We start from the raw sequence: 13,509 nt of genomic DNA, 5'->3' as shown, positions 1-13,509 counted from the left end.
GCGATTCTCCTGCCTCAGCCCCTTGAGTAGCTGGGATTACAGGCACTCGCCACCACGCCTGGCTAATTTTTATATTTTTAGTAGAGACATACCCAGCCAAGCTTTCATACTAAGTCTTGAAGTGAGATATTGTCAGTCCTCTGACTTTGGTTTTTCTGTGCCTTATTGTTGTAACCTGCATTTCCTAGCAGTTAGGTATATTATCTGATATACTTGTAAGTCATTTATTTTCCCTTTCTGTGAATTACCTAATCATGTTCTTTGGCCATTATTTTATGGGGATCCAGATCCTGTTTTTGTTTATTTGCAAGGATTCCTTTCATGGTTTACATATCAATGTTTAGTTTAGTTGTGTGTGTGTGTGTGTGTGTGTGTGTGTCTGTGTGTATTACAAGTATCTTCTTCAAATCTGTCACCCATTTGTTAACTTTGTGATGTCAATTGTTGAAAGGAAATCCTTAAATATTAGGTATTTGGGAGATACTTATACAATTTAACTGAGCATCTTATATTTTACCTGCCAACCTTAACTATGAGGTTTTCCTTCCATTCCAGATCCTCTTATTTTCATGGGTTTGCTATGAAGGATTGTTTCTGTTGATGTGTTTTTCTATATGTTGTAAATAGCCAACTTTCTTCATTTTTAGTTAGGGACTAAGTCCATGGTAGAGAGATAATCAGCCAATTCTTTTCGGTCATCTTTTTCTTTTCTTTCTTCTTTCTCAAGATGGGGTCTTACTCTGTCACCCAGGCTGGAGTGCAGTGGCACAGTCATAGCTCACTATAGCTTTGAACTCCTGAGCAGAAGAGATTCTCTTGCCTCTACCTCCCAATTAGCTGGAACTGTAGGTACATGCCATCTCACTTGACTAATTTTTTATTTTATTTTTATTTTTATGAGAAGGAGTCTCAGTCTGTCACCCAGGCTGGAGTGCAGTGGTGCAATCTCAGCTCACTGCAGCCTCCGCCTCCTGGGTTCCAATGATTCTTGTGTCTCAGCCTCCTGAATAGCTGGGAGGCATGTGCCACCATGCCCAGCTAATTTTTTTTTTTTTTTTTTTTTTTTTTTGTATTTTTAGTAGAGATGAGGTTTTGCCATATTAGTCAGGCTGGTCTTGAATTCCTGGCCTCAAGTGATCCCCCTGCCTCACCCTCCCAAAGTGTTGGGATTACAGGTGTGAACCACCACTCCCGGCCAAAGATTGAACATCTGACCACAGGGTTTTTTTGTTGTTGTTTTTTGTTTTTTAATTTTCTAAATCCTTTTAGTTGTTCTGGACAAACCAGTATAAGATAGAAACTTAAGTAGTACACATGAGTTTTATAATTTATCCATCTCTGGCAGATAGCTAAACATAGCACATCAGAGCATAACACAATGTGAGGGAAATACAGTGTACAATGACATTTTCGTCTATTCTGCAGCTTACAATTCAACAGAGAAAGAATTACTTGTAGTCATTGCGGTCACAAAAGGTTTCATGGAGGCAGTGAAGATAAAGCTCTACTAATACATAGGTTTTAATTTTAAAAATGTAAGCCTTCAAAGAACTAAAGGTAGCAATGTGTGGCAGTCCAAAAATTATGAGGAAAATGAGTTCCCTTCATGGGTCATATCAGCAATTCTTTTTTTTTTTTTTTTTCTGAGATGGAGTCTCGCTCTGTTGTCTGGGCTGGAGTGAAGTGGCACGACCTTGGCTCACTGCAACCTCTGCCTCCCAGATTCAAGCGATTCTCCTACCTCAGCCTCCTGAGTAGCTGGGATTACAGGCATGCACCACAACGCTTGGCTTATTTTTGTATTTTCTTTTCTTTTCTTTCTTTTTTTTTTTTTTTTGAGACAGAGTGTCACTGTGTCACCCAGGCTGGAGTGCAATGGAGTGATCTCAGCTCACTGCAGCCTCCGCCTCCCGGGTTCAAGTGATTCTCCTCCCTCAGCCTCCTGAGTAGCTGGGACTACAGGTGCCCACCACCATGTCTGGCTAATTTTTTTTTTTGTATTTTTAATAGAGATAGGGTTTCACCATGTTGGCCAGGATGGTCTCGATCTCTTGACCTTGTGATCTGCCTGCCTCGACCTCCCAAAGTGCTGGGATTACAGGTGTGAGCCACCGCGCCCAGCCTATTTTTGTATTTTCAGTAGAGCTGGGGTTTCACCATGTTGGCCAGGCTGGTCTTGAACTCCTGACCTCAGGTGATCCACCCAACTTGGCCTCCCAAAGTGCTGAGATTACAGGTGTGAGCTACCATGCCCTGCCCACATCAGCAATTCTTAATTTACAAACCATGGATCGGCTTCAGGAGAACCCAAGAACCAATGAAATCTGTTGGTAAATTTTATGTGTGCAATATTCTCCAGAGAGAGTCAACAGCATATATATTTTCAAAGAAGTCTGTGGTGCAAAATAGTTAAGAGTATATTATGTTAGAAGTCCTTGGGCAATCAACTTGGAAAAGGCTGGATTGAGAATGGGGACTGGTATAGATCAGGATAATGTTGAATTTGATCCTCACTTGAGGCTTTTGTACAGAGGATGAGAAACAGGGTAAACTCAAGGGATAATCAGAAATTAAAATCAATATGACTTGGTGATAGTGAGATATGAAAGGTCAGAGAAAAACATCAAAGATGAAATCAAGCTTCTGACTTGCAACAGTGAGTATACCGAAAGTTATAGGCTAGATGGAAGATTAATAAAATTGGGAGCACTCTGGTTTTTATGGGAATGGCCATGTGATGTACAGGGAGAAATGGACAGTTGAAAATAAGAATCTAGCCAGGCACAGTGGCTCACTCCTGTAATCCCAGCACTTTGGGAGGCTAAGGTGAGAGAACTACTTGAGTTCAGGAGCAGGAGGCAACCGTCAGCCAGGATTATGCCACTGCACTCCAGCCTGGGCGACAGTGAAACCCTGACTCAAAACAAACACCACCAAAAATCAAAAAAGAAACCAAGTCTAGAGGCACATGGCTGGGAATCAGTAATGCTAGTTTTAGCTGAGAGAGTTAAGATCATCCAATCAGTATTAAGGAAGAAACTCAATACTAGAGACCACCAATACTTAAGAAAAACGGGTAAAATCAGAGGAATGATAAAGACTGGCTGAAAAATGTTGGTGTCTAGCTCAAGAAAGGATGGGTTAGGTGGTCATATTTATTAATATGGATCTAGGGAAGCATTCATTCACTAATAAATTTTACTTGTGTTCTCTAATTTAAAATCACCTTTTCATCTTGATTTTCCTGCAGCTAAATTAGAAATTTTCAGTTTTCCCCCTAAAAAATGCAACGATGTTCTTTCTCATAAACTACATTATCTGATTTTCTTGTCAGCCAGCTTCAAGGAAATCCATGTGTTCAAAATGCCTGCTTGCAGTTTGCCCCATACCAAATGGTTGTTTAATCCAAATACTGAGCCGCAAACTGACCTAATCCTTCTGGAGAAAGGATGGTTGAACAGCCAAGACCACTAGGTACTCAAAGAGAGACCACACATCCTGAGCTCCCCAGTCTGGTGTGAGGGGAGGACAGCTGATAACTGGATATGCAGTGTTCCCAGACATCACTGGTCCCAAACCATTGCTTCTGCCTGCCACTGCCACAAGTACAACAGCAATGCCATCCCCTTCACATGCAGCTTTAATTTTTAGGGTTTCATTTGGTCCTCTATGTGTGGATAGTTCACATGGAGTGCCAACATTTCTACAGGCCTTGATGTTTTCACAGTGACCAAGATCAGAAATAGAGCTCATCAATACTACAACTGTGCACTAACTTTCCGATTTCAAAAGCAACTTGACTCTCTCTGCAACCCACTCAAAGCTTTTCTTTTCTTTTCTTTTTCTTTTTCTTTTTTTTTTTTGAGATGGGGTCTCACTCTGTCGCCCAGGCTGGAGTGCAGTGATGCGATTTTGGCTCGCTGCAAGCTCTGCCTCCCGGGTTCAAGCGATTCTCCTGCCTCAGCCTCCCGAGTAGCTGGGACTACAGGCGTGCGCCACCTCGCCCAGCTAATTTTTGTATTTTTAGTAGAGGCAGGGTTTCACCATGTTGGCCAGGCTGCTCTCGAGCTCCTGACCTTGGGTGATCTGCCTGCCTTGGCCTCCCAAAGTGCTGGGATTACAGGCATGAGTCACCGTGCCCGGCCTCAAAGCTTTTCTTTACCATTTGGAGCCCTTCAGGAGTTACTTCTTTGAGCTCCCAGTAAGACTGTTTGTCTTTCTGTTGGCTTCAATCTCGTAATGGCCAGTCTCCAGGAATCATCAGCAAGAACAATTTCTTTGGTGGTTATATCAACACCAAATTCAATCTTCATATCAACCAGGGTATAGTTCTGGGGTAGCCAGGATTTCTCCAGTATTTCAAAAATAACCTGTGTAGCATGACTCATGATATCCCCTTCAGTTTGGCCTATAACAAGTCCAATAAAGCAAAATTTTGCAGCAATCAACTGTTCCTCAGATCACTGTGGGTCATTATTGGCATCATCCTTGAAAAACATCTTCACTTTAGATGGATAAAACTTATATCCTTCCTTGACACTGGGATTTATTTCTTTCGAGAAACGAACCAGTTGCTATTCTGCAAACCCATTCAATTGGAACCACTTCACACTAGGGTGCAATGAAAGCTGTCTCCCCACATTTTCTGGTGAAAACAGTTTTAATACCTGCTTCCTGTAACAACTGAAAACCACCCTTCCAGGTGATTTTTTCTAGCTGCATTAACCACTGCAATTGGGTCCTTGGACTTCAGGAGGACTTTTCCTGGACCATCTAACAATCTGTAGACTTCTTTTGTTTTACCTTCATACAGTTTTTGTTTTGTTTTGAGACAGAGTCTCGCTCTCATTGCCCAGGCCGGAGTGCAATGCCACAATCTCGGCTCACTGCAACTTCTGCCTCCAGGGTTCCAGTGATTCTCTTGTCTCAGCCTCCCAAGTAGCTGGGACTACAGGTGCCCACCATCTTGCCCAGCTAATTTTTATTTATTTTTTTGAGACAGAGTTTTGCTCTTGTTGCGTAGGCTGGAGTGCAATGGCACAATCTTGGCTAACTGAAACCTCCTCCACCTTTCGGGTTCAAGTGATTCTCCTGCCTCAGCCTCCTGAGTAGCTGGAATTACAGGCATCTGCCACCACGCTCGGCTAATTTTTGTATTTTTAGTAGAGACAGGGTTTCGCCATGTTAGCCAGGCTGGTCTTGAACTCCTGACCTCAGGTGATCCGCCCAGCTCGGCCTCACAAAGTGCTGGGATTATAGGCGCGAGCCTCATACAGTTTTTTTTCATGTTCAGTACCTCAGGTGTCGCCATTATCCTGAGTGGGCTGAGGACTGCGACTGTGCTGGGAAGAGAGCAACCATACATACGTATTTTAACCTAGTGCCTGTCCTTTTAACTTAACATTTGGATCCCCCTCTATCTCCCTATTTTCTGTTAAGATCTCTCACATTTTTGCAAATTTGGTAAAATTCCTCATTTCAGGGGGGTTAATCCCATTTTTGGCCACTAGGTAGAGCTAGAATCTTATTTATGGTGATTCTTAAGCTTGCTGTTTTTCAGTGTATTATTTAGGAGGCAAAGAAGCCTTTGTCTTAGAATTTTTAGGACACTTTTTCAGAGCAGTCTTCATCATAAACTCCTCCAGAGATCATCAGGTACATAAAAGGAAAAGAGAAAAGGGAAGAACTTCCAAGTTCATTTACCAATCATCTTTCAGCATAATAACCATCATTTACATAAGGACAAACTTCATTAACTGTGGGAGTCTGGGTACAGTCAGCCTCCTTCTGCAGTTGGTCTAAGATCCTTTAAGGTACTTTGTAGCCAAAGTCAAGAACACTTCATTTTCTTTACCAGGGCCTAAACTGATTGATTGCATCCTTATTTTATTTTGTTTTGTTTTATTTTATTTTATTTTGAGATGGAGTCTTGGTCTGTCACCCAGGCTGGAGTGCAGAGGCATGATCTTGGCTCTCTGCAAACTCCACCTCCCGGGTTCAAGTGATTCTCCTGCCTCAGCCTCCTGAGTAGCTGGGATTACAGGTGTGCACCACCATTCCCCGCTAATTTTTGTATTTTTAGTAGAGATGGGGTTTCACCATGTTGGTCAGGCTGGTCTTGAACTCCTGACCCCATGATTTGCCTGCCTTGGCCTCCCAAAGTGCTGGGATTACAGACGTGAGCCACTGCAGCTGGCCAGAAGATAAAGATTTTGAAGAACATTTAATTTCCTCATTTCTCCTACCCTCTACCCTGTGGATTGTAAGTTGTAGAAGTTCTTTTTTGGAAGGGAATGGCTCAATACTTGAGTGCCGTGCTCTCCTAGTTGTCATTTATCAAACGATTATTCTCATATAGAGGAAGAATTGTCACATTTTTTCTCATATGTAGGAAGAACAGCCATGAGTCAGCTTGCTGAGTCTGATTGGTCCAAGGGCTTCCTGGCACACTGAACCCCAGCCATGCAGAACCCCAGCTCTGTAGAAGAGGAGCAGCTATCACAGCAGTTTGAGTAATTGCAGACAAAGGTGAAGCAAGAAGAGAACAATATCAACAACTAGCAATGATTAAAAAAAACCTAAATTTACCTGGAACTTTTTTTTCTTCTTTTTTTTTCATGGAGTTTCGCTCTCATTGTCCAGGCTAGAGTGCAATGGCACTATCTTGGCTCACTGTAACCTCCGCCTCCCATGTTCAAGCGATTCTCTTGCCTCAGCCTCCCGAGTAGCTGGGATTACAGGTGCCCACCACTACGCCCGGCTAATTTTTGTATTTTTAGTAGAGATGGGTTTTCGTCATGTTGGCCAGGCTGGTCTCGAACTCCTGACCTCAGGGGATCTGCCTGTCTCAGCCTCCCAAAGTGCTGGGATTACAGGCGTGAGCCACTGCGCCTGGCCTACCTGGCACCTTTATGACCCTGGGAAGTTTTGCAGTTTTATTCTCTGTTAAATGCATATCTGTTGAGCTTTTTCTGTTATTAAAATGTATTCCAAGATTTCTATTTTTTTTTTTTTGAGACGAAGTCTTGCTCTGTCACCCAGGCTGGAGTGCAATGGCGCGATCTCAGTTTACTGCAAACTCTGCCTCCCAGTTCAAGCAATTCTCCTGCCTCAACCTCCTGGGTAAGTGGGATTACAGGTGCCCACCACCATGCCCGGCTAATTTTTTTACTTTTAGTAGAGATGGGGTTTCATCATGTTGGCCAGGCTGGCCTCAAACTCCTGATCTCAGGTAATCCACCCACCCTGGCCTCCCAAAATGCTTGGATTATAGGCATGAGCCACGGTGCCCAGGCTTAATGCTGTATTTTTTAATACACACACAGTACAGAAGGATATAAGATGACAAGTAAAATACCCCTTCTTAACCTACTCTCAAGCTTTTTTCCTTTCCATATCTGGCTATAGAATTTGAACTCATTCTTTTTTTTTTTTTTTTTTTGATATGGAGTCTTGCTCTGTCGCCCAGGTTGGAGTGCAGTGGCACAATCTTGGCTCACTGCAAGCTCCACCTCCTGGGTTCACACCATTCTCCTGCCTCAGCCTCCCAAGTAGCTGGGACTACAGGTGCCCGCCACCATGCCCCGCTAATTTTTTTGTATTTTTAGTAGAGATGAGGTTTCGCCGTGTTAGCCAGGATGGTCTTGATCTCCTGATCTCATGATCCGCCTGCCTTGGCTTCCCAAAGTGCTGGGATTACAGGAGTGAGCCACCGCGCCCAGCAGAACTCATTCTTTTTTAAAAAAAATTAATTATTTTTTTTTTACTTTCTATAACAAAATATTTCAGACAAAGATAGAGGGACCAGTGTAATGAACTTAATTTACCTATTATCTAGCTTCACCTGTTATCAATAATCTTGTTTTTATCATATTTCCCATATCCAGATTGAAGCAAATTCTAGACATCACATCATTTTTTAAAAATTAAAATTAAAATTATTATTATTATTGTTTTTATAGAGGTGAGGGTCTCACTATGTTGCCCAGGCTGGTCCCAAACTCGTGGGCTCAAGTAATCCTCCTATCTTGGCCACCCAAAGTGCTGGGATTATAGGCATGAGCCACTGCATCTGGCCCACATAATTTCATTTGTAAGTATTTTATAGTTATTCAATTTTTATTAATAGATTTTAGGTTTTAGAAGTTCTTTTTAAGTTTGTTTACAACAAAATCTTTATTCAAAAGACTGTAAAAGGTTATAATTATTATAGTCAGACAAAGAGCAAATAAAGGCAAATAAAAAGTTCTCAGAATGTAGTTTCCTTCTTTTAAAATATGTAACTGTTTTCTTGGGATTCAATTGCACATTTAAGTGTTTAGCCAGCCTGCTTCCATGCCCAGCAGTTAAGCCAGCACAGAAGGTCAAGTGTGAGCATGGTGGCTCATGCCTGTAATCCCAGCACTGTGGGAGGCTGAGGTGGGAGGATTGCTTGAGTCCAGGAGTTTGAGACCAGCCTGGGAAACTTAGTGGGACCCTATTTCTACACAAACTAAAAAAAAAAAAAAAAAAAAAAAAAGCACAGTGTGATAGCATGCGCCTATAATCCCAGCTACTCGGGAGGCTGAGGTGGGAGGATTGCTTGAGCCCTGAAATGCAAGGCTGCAGTGAGCTATGATCGGTTGCCTGTGGGCCCTGCCCAAGCCTCAGCCCAGCTAGGAGTATGAGGCTTTAAGGAGGCCTGTGTGTACAAATGACAGACTCACACCATCTGATGTCCACCCATCTGGAATACATCCCCTCAACAAAGCCTTGTCCTGGGGCAGCAGGCAGGCTGCAACCTGTCATTCAAGAGTGGCTGGCCTTTCCTGCAGGAGGGTGGGAGGGCCTAAGCTGCCCTCCTGCGGCTTCAGGCATCTGGGATGAAGTGGCCCATGATGTGGTGGCAATGGGTCAGGGAAAACTTTTTGACTATGTGCTCATAGATCACAGTGGGGATGATGATCAGGGTGACAATGTTCCTGGCTGTGGCCAGAATCTCTGAGATCTCTTTCAGCCCAATGACACTCTGCACAGTGCTTGTTAAACGTTCTTGAACCTGGCACACATGGTGGTTGGTGAAGAGTCCTTGAGGACCACAGAGCTCCCTTTGACCACAGGGAAGACCTTTCCCTTCTTGATGATGAAGCCACCATGGCTTGTGCTGTCCTTGTGCATGGTGACAATCCACTGGACTATCTTGTCCTGAATGACCATAGCAATCGTCTTGGCCAATTCCCTCTCACATCTGCCAGATGGGCTTTTTCCATGTTCCACTTGGCACAGTCATGCCCATCAATCTGTAGGATTTGGTCCCCAAAGCACAGCAGCATGAGGGATGCAGTGGTGTTGGCCTGGACCACCTGCACAAAGAGCCCCTTGTTGGTGGTCTGCAGCTGCAGCCCAGTCTTGCCATGTTTGTCTTTGCACAGGTGGATGTTGTGTACCTGGGGCTTGATCTCATACCACATGCCCAGGCTGTTCCTCCACCCCCTGGGCTGGCTAGGAAACTGAGACAGCAGTTTGCAGACACCAGGGGCGCAAGGGGTCAGCCTGGCCTATGGGACCTAGTGCTTCAGAGGTTACTGGGAAGCAGGGGTAAGGGTGGGGAAAGGAGGACAGAACAGTTCCTGGGCCCAATTTCATTCTCAGACCACACACTTCACTGAAAAGTTTTAAATTAAAAAAAAATTGAGCAGATAGTACCATTCCATACTACATAATCCCAGTTTCCCCTGTTAATGACATCCCATATTATTTATTTATTTATTTTTGTCACCCAGGCTGGAGTGCAATGGTGTGATCTCCACTCACTACAACCTTCGTCTCCCGGGTTCAAGTGATTCTCCCACCTCAGCCTCCTGAGTAGCTGGTTCTACAGGCGCATGCCACCACACCTGGCTAATTTTTGTATTTTTAGTAGAGATGGGGTTTCACTATGTTGGCCAGGCTGGTCTTGAACTCCTGACCTCATGATCCGCCCACCTTGGCTTCCCAAAGTGCTGGGATTACAGGCAGGAGCCACCACGCCTGGCCTAATAACATCCCATATTATTAAGTGTATCATATACATAGTTAACAAATACATTTCTTACAATTAAGAATCAATAGTGATAAAGTTCATACTTACTCAGATTTTCTTTTTTTCTTTCTTTCTTTCTTTCTTTTTTTTTTTGAGATGGAGTTTTGCTCTTGTTGCCCAGGCTGGAGAGCAATGGTGCGATCTCGGCTCACTGCAACCTCTGGCTTCTGGGTTCAGGAGATTCTCCTGCCTCAGCCTCCCGAGTAGCTGGGATTACAGGCAGGTGCCACCACGCCCGGCTAATTTTTGTATTTTTAGTAGAGACGGGGTTTCTCCATGTTGGTCAGGCTGGTCTTGAACTCCCGACCTCAGGTGATCCACCTGCTTCGGCCTCCCAAAGTGCTGGGATTGCAAACGTGAGCCACCATGCCCAGCCCATACTTACTCAGATTTTCTACATTTTTACCTAATGTCTTTTTTTCTATTCCAAGACCCCATTCAGGTTACCACTTTAAATTGTCATTTTTCTCCTTAGGCTCTTCTTGGCTATGACATTTTCTCATTCTTTGTCTTTGATGATCTTGGCAGTTTTGAAGACTACTGTTTAGGTACATTTTAGGATGCCCTTCTATTGGAATTTGTCTGATTTTTTTCTTTTGCTTTTCTTTTTTCTTTTTGAAATGGAGTTTTGCTCTTGTTGATCACGCTGGAGTTCAATGGCGTGATCTCGGCTCACTGCAACTTCTGCCTCCCGGGTTCAAGCGATTCTCTTGTCTCAGCCTCCTGAGTAGCTGGGATTACAGGCGCCTGCCACTACGCCTGGCTAATTTTTGGTATTTTTAGTAGAGACGGGGTTTCACCATGTTGGCCAGGCTGACCTTGAATTTCTGACCTCGAACTTCTGACCTCAGGTGATCCACCTGCCTTGGCCTCCCAAAGTGCTGGGATTACAGGTGTGAGCCACCACATACGGCCTGATTTTTTTCTTATGATTAGGCTCAGATTTTAGATTTTTGGAGAGGAAGATCACAGAGATAAAGTACTGTTTTTCTTTTTTTGAGAGTCTTGCTGTGTCACCCAGGCTGGAGTGCAGTGGCATGATCTTGCTCACTGCAAGCTTCACCTCCTGGGTTCAAGCGATTCTTGTGCCTTAGCATCCTGAGTAGCTGGGACTACAGTTGTGCACCACCGTGCTGGGCTAATTTTTTTTTTTTTTTTTTTGAGACGGAGTCTCGCTCTGTCGCCCAGGCTGGAGTGCAGTGGCGGGATCTCGGCTCACTGCAAGCTCCGCCTCCCTGGTTCACGCCATTCTCCTGCCTCAGCCTCCTGAGTAGCTGGGACTACAGGCGCCAGCAACCATGCCCGTCTAATTTTTTTTGTATTTTTAGTAGAGATGGGATTTCATCGTGTTAGCCAGGATTGTCTCGATCTCCTGACCTCGTGATCCGCCCGCCTCGGCCTCCCAAAGGGCTGGGATTACAGGCGTGAGCCACAGCGCCCGGCCAACTGGGCTAATTCTTGTATTTTTGGTAGAGATGTGGTTTTACCATGTTGGCCAGGATGGTCTCAAACTCCTGGCCTCAAGCAATCTGCCCGTCTCAGTTTCGCAAAGTGCTAAGATTACAGGCGTGAGTCACTGCGCCTGGCCTAAAGTACCATTTTCATCACATCATATCAAGGGTGCACACTATCAGCATGTTGTATGACTGTTCACATTGATCACCTGGCTAAGGTAGCGTTTGTCAGGATTCTCCACTGTAAAGTTACTCTTCCCCACCCCTTCTCCATTCTGTATTCTTTTGAAGAAAATCAACAGGCACTGCCTACACTTAAGGAGTGAGGAGTTATGCTCTTCCTCTCTTAGGATGAAGTATCTACTTATTTACTTAAAATTTTTCTGCACAGGAGATTCATCTTTTCTTCATATATTAATTTGTGGATTTATTTATACTGATATGAACTCGTGGATATTCTTTTTTAAAAATGCACTTTCATTCTCAGATCGTTGATATTCATTTTACATTTTTGGTATAATCCAATACTTTATTTTTTAAATTATTCCAGGCCAGGCACGGTGGCTCATGCCTGTAATCCCAGCACTTTGGGAGGCTGAGGCAGGAGGATCCCAAGGTCAGGAGTTCGAGACCAGCCTGGCCAACATGGTGAAACCTGTCTCTACTAAAAATACAAAAATTAGCCAGGCATGGTGGTGGGCGCCTGTAGTCCCAGCTACTCAGGAGGCTGAGGCAGGAGAATCGCTTGAACGTGGGAGGTGGAGGTTGCAGTGAGCCAAGATCACACCACTGCACTCCAGCCTGGGTGACAGAATGAGACTCTGTCTCAAAAAAAAAAAAAAAAAAAAAAAAAACGTTCCAGCTTTGGCTATTGAGAGCTTTTTCCGTTGCTTCTTTTGTTCCTTTGACATACCCCCATCACTCTTTTGTTTTTTTGAGACAGAGTATTGCTCTGTTGCCCAGGCTGGAGTGCAATGGCACAATCTTGGCTCACTGCAGCCTCCGCCTCTGGGTCCAAGTGATTCTCTTGCCTCGGCCTCCAGAGTAGCTAGAGTTACAGGTGTGGACCACCATGCCTGGCTAATTTTTGTATTTTTAGTAGAGATGGGGTTTCATCATGATGGCCAGGCTGGTCTTGAACTCCTGGCCTCAAGTGACCCACCTGCCTTGGCTGCCCAAAGTGCTGGGATTACAGGCATGAGCCACCATACCCAGCCACTCCATCACTTTTTTTTTGAGCACTTTATTTTCTGGTACTATAATGTGCTCCAGGCTTATTTTGTATATTTCTTGCCCAGTCCTCAAGCCATTTCTCCAAGGAGTTCCTTTAATGGAAAATGGTATTAGAAACCAAAATCTGAGTATTAGGTGTGCTTGTTGCTACCAGGGTGTTGGTTCTTTTAGGCCACCTCTGACAGAGCAAAGAAATATATGTGGCCAACATTGTGAAACCCTGTCTCTACTAAAAATACAAAAATTAGCCAGGTGTGATGGTGGACACCTGTAATCCCAGCTACTTGGGAGGCTGAGGCAAGAGAATAGCTTGAACGTGGGAGACGGAGGTTGCAGTGAGCTGAGATCGTACCACTGCACTCCAGCCTGGGTGACAAGGGTGAGACTCCATCTCAAAGAAAAAAAAGAAATATACGTGTGTTTACTACCCTGTGTATATAGAAATATTTTTTTTCTTTTTCTTTTCTTTTTCTTTTTTTTTTTTTTTTTGAGATGGAGTCTCGCTCTGTCACCCAGGCTGGAGTGCAGTGGCGTGATCTTGGCTCAGTGCAACCTCTGCCTCCTGGATTCAAGCAACTCTCCTGCCTCAGCCTCCTGAGTAGCTGGGACTACAGGCTTGTGACACCACACCTGGCTAATTTTTTTGTATTTTAGCAGAGACAGTGTTTCACTGTGTTATTAAATTAAAAATGATTTCTTACTGATATCTCCAACTCTAATCCATGGCCACATATATCATTCTATGTGGTATAGATCATAGAT

At 44.0% G+C, this 13,509-nt stretch overlaps 1 protein-coding gene and 1 pseudogene across 1 annotated transcript in view; both read right to left on the bottom strand.

Annotated features, from left to right (window-relative positions):
- Nucleotides 1-13,509, bottom strand: part of KHDC3L (KH domain containing 3 like, subcortical maternal complex member) — a 100,911-nt gene that overhangs the window by 31,827 nt on the left and 55,575 nt on the right. The window lies entirely within an intron of this gene.
- On the bottom strand, nucleotides 3,303-4,946 carry LOC107972998 (bifunctional phosphoribosylaminoimidazole carboxylase/phosphoribosylaminoimidazole succinocarboxamide synthetase-like; annotated as a pseudogene).

Source organism: Pan troglodytes, chromosome 5, assembly GCF_028858775.2.
Source record: "Pan troglodytes isolate AG18354 chromosome 5, NHGRI_mPanTro3-v2.0_pri, whole genome shotgun sequence".
Lineage (NCBI taxonomy): Eukaryota > Metazoa > Chordata > Mammalia > Primates > Hominidae > Pan > Pan troglodytes.
This window is presented reverse-complemented; position numbering and strand designations above follow the sequence as displayed.